Here is an 18,397-nt window from a genome sequence, read left to right as displayed (position 1 = left end):
CGGATCGCCTGGTTCGACGGTTGATTAAAGCCACCAGCACGATCTCCGGGCTAACGCAGAAATTGCTTCCGTTTCGCGAATGAGCAGCCGAATTCACTCGCGAAACTTTCTTCCGATCGACCTCCAGCTCCTTTTAGCTTCAAATGTTCCAAGCCGAAACACATCGAGATAATTTAAATTTAATCAATCAATCATAAAGCAAGAGAAATAAATAGAATTAGTTTCCACAAAATTGACAGTTGCTTCCATATTACTGTCGATCATCGCTTTAAATAAAATGGGTGTTTGGTTATAAATTATATTTTTAAATAAAGATATTATATTATCTTCTATAAACAAAATGCGTTAAATTAAATCCATACACATGATCTTAAACCAAATATAAATTAATTACATTAAACTCGTAGATATCCAGCTTGTTAGTGTTTATTTCAAAGAGCAATTATGAAAGACAAACAGTTAAGTCAAATAGAAAGGTCGGGAGAAGACGATTGTTCCGTGATGAGATGGACAGAAGGGAAGCAGGAGAAAATTTCGACTGCCACGCGTTCCTCGACATTACGACTTGTCTCGTTAGTTTCTTGCACCATCCGATGCCTGGGTGAACCGCCGACTCGGCGCTTTTATTGGATGACGCCTGGCAGGAAGCATCGATGGCAGCAAAAATAATTGGTACCTTCCCCGATTCTCGACGCTGCCGCGTAACAAGGTCCATTTCCATGGAATAACCATCAGCGGTAATTGGCACCTACAGCAACACCGCGATGCTCTCTGGTTCTCTCCACCCGCCCTATCATATTTCAGAACAGGCAGTATGCCAGACAGAGACATGCGGGCAGGAAGAGACTCGGGTCCAGGGGATGCGTGCAAATCGCAAATGTGTTTTATACAGCAACGGCACCCTTTCGCTTTTCAGTCGTGCCCGGAGAAGTGACTCCGGGGGCGGCGGATAACAAAGCGGAGCCATCGACAGCTCGCTAACAACCCTCCGCCCAATTCACCCGCCAAGATCTCTCCTAGCTATAAAACGTCGGTCATACGACGAGTGGTCCGCCGATTTGGAAACGTCCATGTCGCCTGTTTCAACGGTCTTGACAAGATTTTACGTTCTTTCGCGGATTACCCTTCCGTTAAGCGACGATGAATGCATTTTCTCACTGTCAAGCGATTCTTCAACGATATCCGTTACATAGCCTTTAATCGTATATCTAATATCATCTGTTATTTTAACAAATACCCTGATAGTCCTGTATTTTAGCCACATTATTTATTTTCTTGTCTAAAAAAATAGAATTAAAAAAAAGGAAATATTGACGGATTGATTTGAAGAGAAATGTTAGTATTGGAAATTTTAAATACTTTACCAAACATTCTCACGACAAAGTGCGAGACGTACGTGATGCTCGAATAAAATAATAATCTTTTAAATATCAAGTAATTCCCCGTTTATCTTCTTTCTTTATGCTACGAAAGTCGGAACGTCGAGTGTGACCAGAAGATTTTGTTTATAAATTAAACCAAATTATTGAAAAGTAATACATTACTGGGACAAGGAATCTTGTATTTCTTTCTGAATTTGAAGTGAGACTAATCAATATTCGGCAACGACGTTGCGACTTGTCACGTCGCGTCTTCTCACGGGTGTGCGTAATAAAGTGTAATACAAGTGTACACAAGATGTAGCATTTAATGCTCACGTTTCAAAAAACACTATACAATGGACACTCTCTAACATAGACCACCTTTGACATCGTTCTTCCTTTCATCGTCATCACGTGTTCGATCCGTGAAATTTAATAAAACCGAATCGATCGAGTTCAAGTACACAAATGATCGAATGTGATCTCTTTTTTTATCTCTCTCTTTCTCTGCGTACCTTGTACCTGTATTTGTCGTATACGTGTGTGGCTATGTATATGATTGTGTGTGTGCGTGTGTGTGTGTGTGTGTGTGTGTGTATGCTGTTACGTGAATCTGAACGCACGTGAATACGCGTGTGTACGTAATGTCTCGGTGTGTGTGATGGCTCGAGAGGCTTGTGCCCTTTAGTACAATTACATGTATGCACGTAGTCCCATAATACTTAATACTTTACATCAACGTGCGGTATCCCACTGTTCGATCCCTCCGTTTAAACTTTTGACCGGCGCCTTGCGGAATCTCCACGTTTTCGTTCTTCCACGTTTCCCTTATCGTTTCGTATACGCGAGAGTGTACAATCCGGGCAACGAGCACATCTCCTCCGCTCCTCGCGATAAGCACGTAGAAAGGATTTTCAACTGCCATACATAACTACACCGCAATCACATTTTTCTCACCCTCTCCCTCGCACACGTTCCTCTCATTCATTCTCTCCTTCTTTCCTTCTTTCCTTTTTTTCCCCCTCTTTCATTCGTCTTTCTCTCTCTCACTCTCTCACACTCTTCATCCCATCTTTTCGCTCCTCTTGCTATCACAATCGCGTGTAAGTTAATATCGAAGAGCGATACGATTTACAAAGCAGAACACAATTCATATATTTCATTCTTTTTACTTTAATTTATTTGCAGTTTTTTTTTTCGTTCTCTTATTTAAGGGCATCAATAGGTCGTCAATACGCAAACAGTTGCAAAAATCTGATTCCATACTGATATAATAAAATTTTAGCTTATTATACACATCGTGTCTTCGTCGTATGCGTCACTATTGTATCAGCTTCACAGACCCCCGTTATCGCGATCGATTCGCATCGCTTTTACGATCATAGTAATGATTTACCATGATTTTTTTGCGACAGCGCGATTGGTCATCATTATTATGATCGTCGTCGCAATAGTCGACGTCGTAGCAGTTAACTATCCATCGTCCGTAATTGTACAATAGTTATACATTGTTTTCATCTCTTGGCTTGCTACTGTTCACGCACGCATTTTCCAAAATTTACATTCAACATATACACATACATACAGGCACACACACACACACACACACACACACAACACGCACATGCATGCAATAACGCATTTACTCTCGTCCTCTCGCATTATTCTCGTCGCTCGTGTGTCGCCGCTCATAAAATCTTTGTTACAATTTACCCTCTAACATGATTATTATTTAGATAGACCTTACTGTTACTTCGTATACATTTTTAAGGCGATGATTCAATCGAGTGAACTCATTTATAAAACGAACAGCCAATATGACGTCCGCTCGCTCCGTTCTTCGCTCGAATTGTGCCGATATCCGCGCGCGTTCTCGATCGTGCGATCTTCTTTGACCGGTATTCATAGTCGGGTCTTATTTCAAGACTGTCTTAAGTAATATCTTAAGATGCTAATACCGGTCATTTCATTGATTGGATGGGCAGTCTTGAGACTGCCTTTGACCAGACTATAAGACGATCTTAAATATAAGATCTGACTATGAATACCGGTTTTCGTCCGTATCTGCCTGCTTCTAAAATTAATTCTGGTTTTCGAGTTTTTCCGCGCATTGTATGCTGTATCAAACTGCGTTTTAATCAAATTAATTCCAATATATTGCATTCAGTGCATCTATATTAATGCGTTAATGTTTACAAACTGAGTTTGCTATTGTATTGACGCATTATGTGACGCTAATAATTACCAGAAAAAAATAATTTAACAAAAAAGCATTACAAAAATTTAATTACATGTACTTTGAATTATTTTGCAAGATTTGTGTAATATTTTTGTAAATATTTTTACTATAATTTTGTTAAACGTCACTCTTCGTTGGAGAAATTAATTGCTCATACATGATCGCATGCATAACTCAACGTATATCGTCGTGCATAGCCAAAGGCAGGTCTCAACAAAATTAAACAATACATCGTTCAACAAATATAATTTATAAAAATACGCCGTTGCCTTTGGCGCTACGCGCGACAGAGAAAATGGTCGGCCGTCACCGATTTAGTAGTTCCTGTGTGATTGTCTCGTTCTCAATAACTATAGATATTTATAGCTTTATCATTATAAATAGTAAATAATATAATATTAATTTTAGTCTTGAGAAGATTGCGTGCGCCGAAATTATACGCGCTATTCTAAAATCGATCCTTGCACATGCGAGAATTAAGTAAAGTGATAAAAAATTGATTTAAATTGATTTAAATTAATTAAAATTGATAAACTAAAAAATATATAATTAATTAAATAATGTTAAAAGCGGTATTCATAATCTTATATTCAAGATCGTCTTAAGTACGATCTCGAGACGCTGTACACGATCTTGAACATAAGACCGATCTACGAATACCGGTCTAAGAGATCTTCATCGACAGTCTCGCGCATGTAATCTCGGCGACGTAATCACGCGCAAAGCGTATACAATTTCCGTTCGCCTTATCGTATACTGTTTTCATCCGTCGCATGATGATCGCGATTAATTTCCCCGACGAGAAAGTTCGCGCGACTCGCGTCGGAAGGACTCGATGGATTTCAACGGCCAAGGAATCCTTCTCTACGCTTCCTTCCCTTCGCGGGAGGGGGGGAAAAAGGTCGACGATCGTACGATCGATTGGCGCGCATCTCACGTAGAGGAGCCTGTGCGTTCGCGCGACGCACGTACAATGTAACTTACGAAATTTGAGTAATCCTTCCGATTTAATCAGGACAATAACTATACTGACTTTTCTCGCACCTGAGTCTTTCGGTATACGTGGGTTATCTTTTTTTTTTAAGTTTAGTATACTAGAACGCCGATCGCGCGAGGCACAACCGTACAACGCTGACGTCCCTCTTTAGCAGGAAGAATTTGGATGGTTCGTACAATCTTGAGAATCGCACCTCTCTCTCTCTCGCGCGGAATCCTATCCGTCGGAATTATTCCTGAATAAATTTTTTTCGAGTGGGATATGTTGTGAGAGGAACACCGATGCGTTGCCGACGCCGCCGCTCGGCTCCCGGCAGGAGCAATTGTGTTAATATTAAAACTTTTATACAAGATTTGCGTGTATGCGAGTGTATTGAAAATATTGATAAAATTTTTGTCTTACGCTCTTTTTTCACCTTCTTCTCGCTCCCTCTTCTTCTCTACTCGTCGTGCTCTCATTTCGCTCGGTCGATCGGAGAGAATGGTACCCCGAATGATCCATCCTTCCGAACGAACCGCGTCGTGTCTCGATCGTCGAGAGATCAACGAGACACGCGTCCTCGCGTGACGCATGTGACGTTAACGAGGGGCGTTTTTTTTTTTTATTATTTCGTACCCTTATTCGTCGCGAATCCGCTCTCTCACGTATAATCGACGTTTTAATTTCATTAAAAAATTTTTTTTTCTTTTAATAAACATGCTTTGTCTGGCGTATCGCGTTGTAAAGGTCTCTCTCGGAAATTCATTCCCTTCCTTCGAAAACACTCTTTCCCCTCGCTCCTGTTCCCTCATTCGCATGTTCGTTTCTCTCTTTTCCTTACTTTCTATCATCGTTTGCTCGTTAACGTATTTACGTATATCAGGGACGCGCGTGCGGTAAGATTTGTATAGAAATATAAAGATTCCTCCAATATAAATCGTAAACGGGGGAATGAGGGACAAGCGATTGGAAGAGATAAATGTACATTGGAAATTGATTGCATTCTATTTCTTCCTTCGTTCGATTGCGCATTCGGAACTAATATGCTATCGGACAAAAAAGACAATAATTTTAACAAAGGCGTATGACGAATTGTACGGAGTAACGAAAATACCGGAATGTTGGACTCGACGACGAAAAACGAGCGCATGGGAGGATAAAGAGCGCGACAAAGATCGAAAGCAAAAAGATGAATTTTAGCTCGAATTCGCAAATAGCCGTAACAATGATTACGAGTAAATGTATGTAGATGCATAAAGGAACATGTAAATATGGGAAAAGTGATATCGTGATGATATAACTAGGATCTTCATCGATGAAAACATATGATAAGGAAAAGACTTTTCTAACGTGAGTTTGCTGATAATTGTTTTCAAACGGGGAATATTGACGTAATTACAGAAGCACGCTCATATGTACGAGCATCTCGATGATCACCTTTCGTTTGCTTTCGCACGAATAATCGCTACTTAAGAGCCATTCGCCGTTCTCGATGCGAAAGATTTATTTAATCATTAATTAGTTTGAACGTTTCGGTCTTTGTTCAGACCATCTTCAGCATATGATAAAATGTGTGGCAAATTAATGGACGAAGTAATCATCTTACGAATGACGAGGAATATCTATAAGTCTCCTATGGATTCCAAATAATAGCAACAGGCACATCGTCTATCATATACATAAGACGTAGAGACATGCGGATTCTCGATTCGAATTCATCGTAATCTGTAAGATATATCAACGGTTGGACAATTAGAACTGCTGCATTTCTCGATTCAGTCATCAAGAATAATCTCGTTATTATTTTCTGATATTACAATATTTATTACGATTGAGTAATATTGAAAATAATATAATTTGCTCAGTTAAATTTCTTATAAAGACAAAAGTAGACAATGTCTCTTATGATGCAGTTATTATGGATTGCTATTTTCGGGATTTTAATCTCAGATTATCACTCCCACATATTTTACATAAGATATATTTAGGATTCAACAACATCTCCATCCTTTGTGGCGGGAATCCATAGGAGACTTATAGATATTCCTCGTCATTCGTAAGATGATTTCTGTTCGCCGATTAATTTGCCACACATTTTATGATATGCTGAAGATGGTCTGAACAAAGACCGAAACGTTCGAACTAATTAATGATTGAATAAATCTTTCGCATCAAAAACAGCGAATGGCTCTTAATTAGCCCTGTTTCCTTCACGATTGGATTTCCAACAGAGCCTCTACTCAGCGATAAAAAATATTGTTTTATCAGGGTTCCAAATTCCCGTTGATCACTTCAACTAATCGAGATCCATTTCTTCAAGAATTCGAGAAAACTTTTTATTAGTTATAAATTCGATGTAGATCGTATTTTCACGGTCACGAGTCTTTTTGAAAATTTCGATAAACTATTATGTAATAATAACTGTTACTTGAGTTGGGTTTTTTTCGTGATCATCAAAGAGTCGTTGAGCACAACGCTGTACGGAAATGACAATGTCGAACGGAAACGGGGAAAGAAATAATAAATAGAGACTCACTGACGTGAATCTTTGACGCTGCAAAAGCTAAATACAAATGCGTGCATTTTCGAGCCGTAACAGAACGTTGCATAATAGGTACGCAAAGTTCCATTATTTTCAATATCGGCCATTCGTTTGTCAGGCCAATCCCTGTCTTTCTTTCCTTGTTTCGCGTGCACTCACCTTCTTCGACATCTACATTTTCGCAGAATCTCGTTGAAAATGAAAGAAGAAAATAACGACGAAAACGAATTGTTCTTCCGCGATCCATTGTCCGATTCTTTGTTTCCTCACTCTCCCTTTTTCCGTAGCAAAAAAAAAACCAAGGCAAGTCAACGCGTGTTCGCAGAACGATTCTCCCAATCGAATTTCGCCCACTCCCTCATCTTATTTTCACACAATTGAATTAACTATTTATACAGAATATATTATAATAAAAGCTGCAGTGTGTACCTCCGTTTAATTATTCTTATGATCGTGGGAGAGTATGTTCTGTGTACAAGTATAGGGTGTGTCTGTATATATGCCTGTGTCTTTTCACGAAGCTGAGAGAATGTATAAATGTATGTATGTACGTGTCGGTGTATGTATGTCACTTACGATGGAGCGGGGGTTGGATTGGGTTGGGATTTTAGAGGGTAGGATTCTCAGAGGGATATTGCTGCGTCATCGAATGCACGACAAAGAGCGCCAATCTTCTCTCTTCTCTCGCTCTCTCATTCTCTCATTCTCTCACTCTTTCACTCTCTCGCTCTCGCTCACTCTCTCGCTCTCACTTTCGTTCTCTTTCTCTCTTTCTTTCTTTTTCATTGATATCTATATCTCTGTTTTTTTATTTATATCTAAAATCCCTCAGTACGTTTATTCGTGTATTCTCTCACTCGCGCCACTCGCATCTCCCGCTCTCCTCTCTCGATTTGCGCGGAAATTTTCTTGTGTCTAGTACGCGTCGGTAATATACGATAATCGTCCCAGTCCAACTACAACGCTCGACTTATATTACAACCGGGGCCACACGTTTTTTTTTACTCTCCGTTATGTATATGTATATATCTATATATATATATGTATATATATTTATTTATATATATGTATATATATATATATATAATATATTTTTCCATTAATTAGTAAATTCATTTATAATTAATAACTGTACAAATTTTAATGTTTCCTATATATATATGCAATTGAATGGTCGACGCTCGAGTCCGGCACACGCGTCGATGTCATTCGACCTAATTCTCCGCCGCATTTGCGTCCGTTTACTTTTATATACCTTTAAACATCTCCCGTGCCATCTAATAATTTTCTTTCTCTTTTCATCCTCTGTGTCTTGCTATTTATATTTATTTATAATATATATATGTATACATACATATATATATATACTGCTTCGTATTTTTTTTTCTCCGTATGTCTCTCGTACTCTCTTTCTTGTACCTCTCTTGCGTCGTCTGTGCACTTGAACATATTCTATATTCCGTGCGAGCACCGGGTGTATTTGCCTCTTCTTTTTAATGTACATGCCCGCTAAAATTGCCTATATATCACTTATATTTCATTAATATATCTCGATCGCGACCGTATTAAAATTTAACATTTAAATTCTTCAATCACTACAATATTACACCGCAATATTTGTACAAAGAACAATCACATGAATTTCTTCGCGGCCGCGTCACTCTCGAGACCAAGCCGCGGCTTCATTCCCCTTCGTGTCCTTTCTTTCCTCGCGTCGCCTTCCGCAGCCACTTCGCTCCGTCCTTCTTCCTTCGACAATTCCACGATCTTCCTCTCGTCGGCCTCTCGCGGCGTTTCATCTGCTTTGTCCTTTCTCTCGGAGACGGGAACCACTTCGCTCCTTCGTCCTTCTTTTCCCTCGTGTCTTTTTCCTCATTAACCAAGCACCCAAACGTCCACGCATTTCGTCGTGCGGCGTAGCAAGAAATCATCGGGACTACCATGGTGATCGTCCTGGAGGTCACGATTCATCGTTGTCCTCCGATTCTGATCTACGCCAACTGGAGCACGATAGGTCCGTCACGCTTTTCGTGTCGCTAGAACCGTCGTTTCACCATCCATTCCACTTTGCGAGTACTCCTGAAACATCCGAGGTTGACGATCCTCAGTCTAACGCGAAGACATTATTTCAATATTAAAATTAAAATATGTAAAACATTTCTATTTTATTCATAACTTTATCAATGTGTGTTTTTCTTTATAAAATCTCTCTTTCTTACTCTGAGATCTCTCACATAAATATAATATATAAATGATTGCTTGTATTAGCTGCTATTTTTGAATAAATTAAATAAGATAATTGAGATGCTCAGTGTTAGAACAGTCGCAAATCGAGCAAAACATCTGAATTGTCATAAACAACCCCAGACTTTCAGAGTAGAAGTTGGACAAGATGATTATATATAACTCCTTCCCATAAAAATTTCCATTATAATGAAATGAATTTGGAAGCTTTGGCCATTGTAATGAGATGAAACAAACATATGGGCTAATTCATAAAGACCATACATTGTAATCCGATGTGGAATTGATGAAAGTGATAATCGGAATATCAGTGTAACACAACAAACCTTTATAAGTGATGTCCGTAGTATTCTGGGTAATGGTACTGATTGTGAAAGGTAGGATCGCCGGGCGGTCGGTGCATCATGCTGGCCTGTCCGTCCATCATGTAGCCCATCGTCGCATCCGGACTGTATGCCCCGCTCGGTCCTGCGGACAATGGTGGAAACACTACACATTACTACGGTTAGATCTCTGTTCCGTAATTGGCAGGCGGGTACTGGACAAGCTCGCCGTGACCCCTCCCAAAGTTCTCGAGGAACTCGAGACCTCGATGCCCACTCAATACTCAGTCTCCTCATCTCAAAGAGGTGGGATGAGGGAGATCGAGAGGAACACGTATCAGGGGGAGCACGGCGAGCTGTGTGATGCGATTCACCAAAGTCACGATCACATCTCTGATAATTTCAGAAACTTATATCGTAAGCTCATAATGTTCTCAGCTTTCTCAGCGAATTCGTTTGACTCATATTTTTGTTTGGCATATTGCAGAAAGAAAAAATAATACAAATTAGCTTCTTCTGATATAATTTTTTGATAAAAGTGTTAACAATTCAAAAACATTAAACAATAAGAATATCTTTGTAACATAAAATATATAAAACTTAGTAGTAATATTAATTATGATTTAATGACGTTCATAATTTGCTCGTGACATTGATGACATCGATATGTGTGGTGTATGTGTTTGTGTGCCTGTATATTGTATATGTGTATGTGTGTATGTATAGTGTCTTTTATGAATGTGTGCCTTTTTATTAATATTAATATTTTATTAATTATTGATTAAAAGCTTCTTGATATTCTCGAAATTATAATTTTCTTTTTATATATAATCGGTAACATCAATAATGCATCTAGTCATTAGCAACAGTCAATGTGAATAAATTGCTGCGGTTTTCGTGATTGCTAATGAGCGTCATGAGCGAGGAAAGACTGATTCGACCGCGCGCAAATAACCGATCACCATTAATTTCAGGAAAATATCGAACGTATCAAGTGCAGCTGAGAATTCAATCTCGCCCCGAGCATTTCGATGCAACGTGACGACAGCTTCTCCTCTGTCCTAAGCGGTAATGGAGCCTCGGAATCCATGGGAGACTCCCCTAGTTTTAATGTCGGTATCTTAATGTATATTGCCACGATAAATCAAGGGCACTGATTGCGTCCTACCCTCTACCGCCAGTGAACGCTCAACCGAAGCTGACGACACGAGCGAGATGAAGACAGAGAGAATGAGACGGGATAAACGAGTGTCGCTGAGATCCGCGACACTCCAGGGTCCGACTGCCATTGTGAAATACTTCACTAAGCTTTTCATATGCTAAAATTTCCCTTCCTCAACTCGTATCCCTCGATATTACATGTAGTTTGTCACTATAGACTTATCCAGTTATCATAGACTTATCTACTTCCATACATTAACTGCGTGTAATCTTAAAACGATATATCGCAGATATATGCATATTGGAAACGAAAAAGACCGTGTAATATTTCATTCTAGGATCTAACACATCGTCATAAGACGCGTCGATATCAGTTAGCACTATCTTGGGTATATTTAATGTTGATAAGAAACTGGTTTCCATGTGTCGCCAGGCATAATTACGAGCTTTGCTAATTAAGCCATCGGTTCCGCAAGGTCGCGGAAAAGAACGCCAATTATGACTCGCACCCGTTGGGACTATTACAGGGACATATACACGAGGCCGATCGACGCGAGAGGGGGGTCTAGTATATCGCGGTTTCTCACGGTTCGCTGGATTTTCCATCAGCGATTTGTCAAAAAGCAGGAAGCCCGCAATCTCGCTTCCTCGCTTCCTCCCTCGCACGCCGTGCCCCGTCGCCTTTTTCTTCATCTTCTCGTCTCGCCGACGAGTTCTTCTGCCTCGCGAAATACGTCGCCACTGCACCGTTTCAAACGAACTCTCCGCGCTTTACTTTTGCTAGCGACCAAATCGTAAATCACAATTATTGCGAGCGTCCCCCTTCGTTCGAGCTCTGTCTCTTTCTTCGGTTTCCTTAGGAGTGTTTTTCAACTGTGCGCGCAACGCTCTTCGATATAGCTAGTGCTCCCCGTTTCCTCCTTGCTTCTTCGGCAAGTACGATCACTATAGATCCAACTACATCGGTAACGCGAGACACTCAGGGTGACGTGAATGTTTTCGCGGCGATTCAAAGCTACTCCAAAAACGCGGAAATATATATTTATCAAAGTATTACACGAAGTTTTACAAAAACGATATTTTGTTACGTAAAAAAAATATTAATTCTCTCTTTGCATCGAAATTTAAATTTTATAATTATCTTAAATTATAAGGATTATAGGGATGTAAGGAAAAAATAGAGTAATTGAACAGCTTTTATAAAATAAATCAAGCGACAATGCTGCAAAATTTCCAATTTGTGGTAGAAAGATTGAATTACCGTTCTCAACGAAAAAAAATCGCGGACAAGAGATTTATTCGATATCGTCTAATGTCTCGCTTCAACAACCTGGATCTCTCCGATTCGCAATTCGTGTAAAGCGTAACGGCGTCAATTTGCCTTCCATTTCTCAGCTGAAGAAAAGTCAAAAGGTTATTACCGATTTCGCAACGGCAGCGCGAGAGATCTAGACGCCGCGCCGCTCCCGCGCGGTGGAAATGTCTTGCACGGCATGCCGCGTCTCGCGATGTAGTATACGCCACGTGGAATGTAGCCTCATATTATAGCCACCACGATATTCCGCTAACGAGGGATGCGCGCTTGTAGTGTGATTAAACCGCGCTATAACGCAGCGGGGCGTCCTGGGATAGCCGAGACGAGCCACAATATGGGAAATTAAGGAATCGCTCTTCTCTCTTTGCAGCGATGCAACGTCGACGGGAGAGGCTACGAGGAGAGAGACCCGATTGGGGAAAGGCTGAGGGGAGAACGGAGGGGCAACCTGGTGGTGTACCCGCGAGGATTCTTCTCGCATAGCCGTCCCTTTCTATGCCCGCAAATTACAAGTCGTTAAGACTCGTGGCGATGCACAGCAAAGTGTCTTGGAACAAAATGCGATTAGGTTTGATTTAGATCAGATCAATTATTCGCGCGATAGGAAAGTTTCTCTCGCGTGGCGATACAAACGCTAGATAACGATGTATTAATATCTACCATGTGAGATTATATAAAATCTTAGTGAAAAATAAAATTTGATATATAAATTTAATTTTGTTTAAATGATTTAAATATAATTTTTATGTTCTTATATATTTTATGATAAATAACAAATTGCTATTGTGAGTGTATAATGTTTGGACGTGCAATATTTAAATATTAAAAATCGATGTAAATAATAATTCTCCGATTATATATACAACCGATCGAGTCTCATACCTAGTAATAAAAGAAATCTACGTCGGATTTATCTAGAGATAAAATCGGAATCTATAAAAGCGTCCCGGGAATTTCCTGTGAATAAATCACGAGTCGCATTGCGGAGGATCAAAGATGAAGATCGCGTACTCGGATCCACTATATGAAACCTTTGAGCTATCGCCTCGTTACGCTTTAATTAACAAAGGCGAATTATCGCCGGCTATTATCGCCGTCTTAATGGCCGTTCTTACGGCGTCGGGAATCCTCGCGCGGCTCTTCAGAGTCATCCGGGGAATTCGTTGATTCTCCGACGGAGGCCGGAATACCGCAGGACGAGGAACATTATTTCTGTCCCGGGCTAAGCCAAAGTAGAGGGTCAATTCGATGAGGTTAGAGCCCGACGGTGCAACGAGACCACGACGATAGGAAAAACGCCGCATGGCGTAATGCAATAAAGTTCCCCCGGTCGAGGTCGGTTCGCCGCTTGTATTTCGGTATCGTGTAAATCCACAAAGCTACCCATACCAGCCCCCTGGCATCCGTCCCCGGCTGTCGTCACACAAAATCCGTTGCCCAGGAAGCCGGTATGCTTCCCAGGCTCTATCCCGTGACTGGTAATTTACTTAGGCGAATTCGCTGCGGGATCGTAGGAAATGAAGCGGCCGTGTGTGTGTATGTGTGTTAATCGTTACTCGGCTAAATCGCTAGAAAAATGTTCCGTTCGCGGTGAAAATGGATCTTCACCGCTTCGGTAATGGCTGGATGTAAGATGAAAACGCGTTTGAGTACGTTTTGTTTCATTCTCGTTTAGGTTTATAGCCGTAAAATTTAATTACGGCTACAGAATTATATAGATATATTAAAGAAAGGGGGGAAAAAACGATCTTCTAAGTGAGATATAAAGTAACAGGAATTTTATTTTTTAACTAACCACGAAGCAAAATTAATCGAATTCTGGCGGTAATCAAACGAGAAGCGATAGTTTGAATATTTCCTCAGATTCATTAAAGGCCACTATCTTTGTAACCGAATAAAATTTATTATCGACTCATTAACTTGCCGCCGTGGCGACCGATGGCAAAAGGGCCCTGGAATTGCCTCAAGGTGGATCTAATTAAACTTTCGCGACACAGACTCGCTCGAAGTGGTGGAATGTCGAAGTTCGGCCGCGAAACGGAACTGCTTCCTTCAAAATAGGAGAAGAAAATAAGTTAGAAGCTTATAAGGATGAACTACTTTACAAGAAGATATGTTTTCACGGTCTTCCAGCATCGTTGAACTAAAATTTATATTAAAGTCTGAAAAGTTTCTAAGACTTTCTAAGATTATTTAAGTGTGTGATGTCAGAATATTATATACCACAGTTTGAACTTCACCCAGTATGATCGGTCGGAAAATAATAAAATTTACATGAAAATTATGTTGATATTTACATTTGGCGGCGAAGAAGCTAACAAAAATAGTTCGTGCGTAGGAATTTTACAAGTACAGCTAACCATCCTCGTCAATAAATTCGGCCGCGGAACACGGGAACAACATTAGTAGTAACTTATGGTTGCGGGCTGGCTGAATGCCTGGCCCACGTTCATAGCGGTAGGCGGAGGATCGGAGCTGAAGGGTACGGAGGCGTGTAAGGTGGTCGGACTCTCCGGCTGCCACCGATGCTCCCTTAGATGAGCGAGGAATCCTTACGGAGGTTAGTGGGTGGTGTTCTCCAACTTAGTTGGCGGCGACACGCCGAGTGTTCACGCCGAGTTTCCGTCCGGAGTTCCATCGGAGTTCAAGTCGAGTTCTCCTCCTCGCCGGAGGTTTCCTGGGTTCGATATAACCCGACCTAACGTTACCGACAGAGTTTCCAGGAGGGACGCTTTCGCGAAGGAGGGTGCTAAAACCGCGAACGGAGGCGAGAACGAGAGAGAGAGAGAGAGAGAGAGGGGGGGGGGGGCAAAGTGGCAAGGATGCTTGCGAGGAAGAGAGCGAGGGAAACCATGATAGATATGAGCAGTCTAAGTAACAACCATCAGTTTCCGGAGTTCACCGTGGCCGAGTGCAGTAACGAACTTCCACTCAAGATTTAAAGGAAGCACCCAAGTTCCATCTCATCCCCGACGACCCGCTCGGAATTGACAACTTAATTAGCGACCAAGCAAGGAGCGCTAAGTGCTCGACGAAAAGGTCCACGAAGAAGTACTTCGAAGCTGCGGCGTACCGGGGCGAAGGATTAGCCGGTTAAACCGGGTCGGACAAATTGTTGGGTTTCACTTTCGCAAGGCTCCGTCTGACAACTCGTAACGCCTTACGAATATTCATTTCGTAACGCTTATTAATTCAATTACATCTATTATGATTCGATCAGATATTCTCGGTTAAATGTTCTTTGTGTTACGTGCGCTATCGTATTTCCTGATAGATCCTATTAAGCTAAAATATGTAAAATGCATACATTTTACTGATAAAATACATATGGTACAATAATATCGTCAAAACCTTCGAGGAGATATCTTTAAATAGTCTAAATCTTATATTTATCAGTAAAGAAAAATCACGAACACGAACCTCCTGTATAATTTATGAACTGGTAATGCAATACCATGTAAGTTAGTAAAATAAATGATAACCTCGAGTATATCGAGAGAAAGTTTACGCAATAGTATATGTATTGCAGTTAAAAACGTATAAGTAAAGGAAGTAGTTAATAGTATGGGAAATAAATGGAATAAAATTTCTTTATATACGCACATAACAAAAAAAAGTATTTAAATTATAATAATAGAAAGAATGTTCCATATTCTTGACATTCATCTTATCCTTATTTATAATTACGTTCGGATGCGAAGAAGACAGATATTCAGTAAGTCCGATACAGGAAAGTGAACATCACCTAAATATTGATTCACGATCCTATTATTCTAATGACATTTCTCGGAACAGAAGCACGCAACGTGTCCGGAAATTTCGAATATTTCTCGTGTAGTGTAGAATGAGAACACGTTGGTCGACATCGTCGTGAAAACACTTGTACAGGAGGGCAACAATAGCCTTTGAGAATCAAACTACCTCTTAGACGAGCAGTCGACGAAAGAAGGAATGAGGAAGAAGAGACGTAAAAGATCGTCGGTAGTTAACAGTGACGTTAGAAGAATACAAGTTTCGCCTTTCTCTCTGTATATATTTTTCCGCGAGCGACTTAGAGCTCGAGCCCCCATATTTCGCGACTGCAGAATTCCGGCGGCTACCGACGGGACCGCAACGATGACGATCGGAAGAAGACGACGAAGAAGAAGCGATAGGGCAGACGGAAGGACGATTCGCCAAGCGGAAGTCGGAAATGTGCTCCGGAACCTTCAACAATCCCTCGATGAAACTATTGGTCATCCGCGACGCAATACCGGATACGCCGGATCTAATAACTCATCCGCCCTGCTGCTGCCTGGTCTCCTATTCCCGTTCCCCTCCCTCTCCTGTATCTCCCTTTATCTCTCTCTCTATCTCTCTTTCTCTCTCTCTCTCACCCTCTATTTCTCTATCTCTTATATACCATCCACGCTTCGTCTGTATCTTTTTCTGTATAAGCTCTCTTTACGGGCTCTCTTTTTCTCTTTGCCGAGCGTTTCTCCTCGCTTCCACGCATTGTTCATTTCGACAGTGATTGTAGATAATGTCGTCGAGTTGGAAAATAATATCGGTGTCGCGGCGTCGTTGTATTGTGACGTAGTAACAATGTATCTGCCGATTCGGCGGCGCTACCATTGTCGAGACGTGATCGTAAATGCTATGATTAAAACGATAATGGCAACAATTGCGGAAATCGTTTGGCATTGTTGCGCATCGCTTATTCGGATTTGCGTCGCATTGTCGAAGCGCGTGCTGTAATTTACATTGTATATTTCTGACGCTGTATCCGTGCACCGATGTCAAATATAATAATAGTGACGCGGTACAATAATAGTAATAACGCATACAATTATAAAGTACAAAACATGATATATCGCTTAAACACCTGGGTTTGCGTGGAAAACTGGATTTTATAACTGGTATTGATGTATATGTACAATATTTATACTTTACATACGATGATAAAACATTTTACAAAGAGCAAATACTGTATGGATTGCAACTAAGTACAATTATAACTACAAAATGATTTATCTCATCCTATATATTGTATTAATATCAAATGACAAACTTGTATTCATTTTCGCATGCACGATAGTTAGAGCGCCAACATATGTTACCGCTGTAGTGGAGTAAAATTAACCTTGTCAATTCAGTCAATGTTGGGCTGCCCGCTGTCAGTACAATGTCTACCGCAATGAAATCTAAAACGGCGTTGCTGACGCAAATCCACCGACGGAGGGGCCAATCTTGACGCGCCTGTCCGAATCCCAGTTTTGTTCAACGCGTTCAACTCTCTCACCCTCTCCTCGGGGGTGAGTCGGGGCGGTGTGATATACGACGCGACGTAATTGCAGGAATTTAATCAATCAGAGATATATCCTGTCGCGGAGGTAAAAGGCACCCGGAGTAACCTCGGCAAGCCGAGTTAAGCCCGCCAGGAGTTCTCATTTAAGATAAACCCGGCGGGGCCTGCGAAGGAGCGAACGAGAGTAAAAAGGGAACGAAATCACCACCGCCGACGTTGTCGTTGTCCTCGCCTCGGTTAGATGATAAAACGGTAGGACTACTATCCTAGATTCCGTACTATCTCTCCACGACTACTTCTCCAACTTTTATCCCTCTCGTCCTTCCAGCTCCTCAACGTCTTCGTTCTCATTCCTCTGGCTGGTACACTTCGCGAATCGCACGAAAACTCGCCCCCTTTTACCCTTTCCACTTATCCGCGCGCACACAGACGCGGATGCGTCGTGTACGTACGTGAGAACACTCGCGCACTACGCTCGCCAGGGTTCCTCTACCATCCTCCCGCGACCCTCTCTGATATATAGCCCTTCGGAGGTCGATGACTTCCGCTATTTTTCTTCCGCTGTCTCCAGCAAGCAACTTCCCTTTCCTAACGTCCAACCCCCGCGCGCGCGCCTGGCCGTTTCGGTTCTTTCCAACGTTCTCTACTCGTTCTACTCGAATATCCACTAACCGTGCGCGGACATCGATCGGCCCAGCTGCCGCTATGAAGCCCGAGCATATCTCATCCGCGGAACATTCGGAGAATGTTGGCAACGAAAATCAACGAGAGATCCCCCGCGTACGACCAAAATCTCGCTCGCGCTAATGTCGGTTGCATGATACGCTGAATAGCAAAATTCACTCGTACGTAAAATTCACTCCGTGATCCCGCGTTTTCTTTTTGTCGAATAAGAATCATTTACGTAAGCTGCTTCAATCACGATCATAGAACTTTACAAAAACTTCGT

At 41.3% G+C, this 18,397-nt stretch overlaps 1 long non-coding RNA gene across 1 annotated transcript in view; it reads right to left on the bottom strand.

Moving 5' to 3' along the window:
• Positions 1 to 1,669: 1,669 nt before the first annotated feature.
• The window catches only part of LOC139772482 (uncharacterized), a 95,157-nt gene continuing 78,429 nt past the window's right edge, over positions 1,670 to 18,397 (bottom strand). The window contains exons 3-4 of the long non-coding RNA XR_011718132.1: positions 9,689 to 9,851; positions 1,670 to 9,227 (exon numbers count right to left, since the gene is read on the bottom strand). This is a non-coding gene — a long non-coding RNA (uncharacterized lncRNA). The remainder of the gene's footprint in view (positions 9,228 to 9,688; positions 9,852 to 18,397) is intronic.

Source organism: Temnothorax nylanderi, unplaced genomic scaffold (genome assembly GCF_030848795.1).
Source record: "Temnothorax nylanderi isolate EJ_2023f unplaced genomic scaffold, tnyl_v1.0 TNYL_tig0050_pilon, whole genome shotgun sequence".
NCBI lineage: Eukaryota > Metazoa > Arthropoda > Insecta > Hymenoptera > Formicidae > Temnothorax > Temnothorax nylanderi.
Note: the sequence above shows the minus strand (reverse complement) of the source record. Positions and strands in the feature narration are given on the sequence as shown.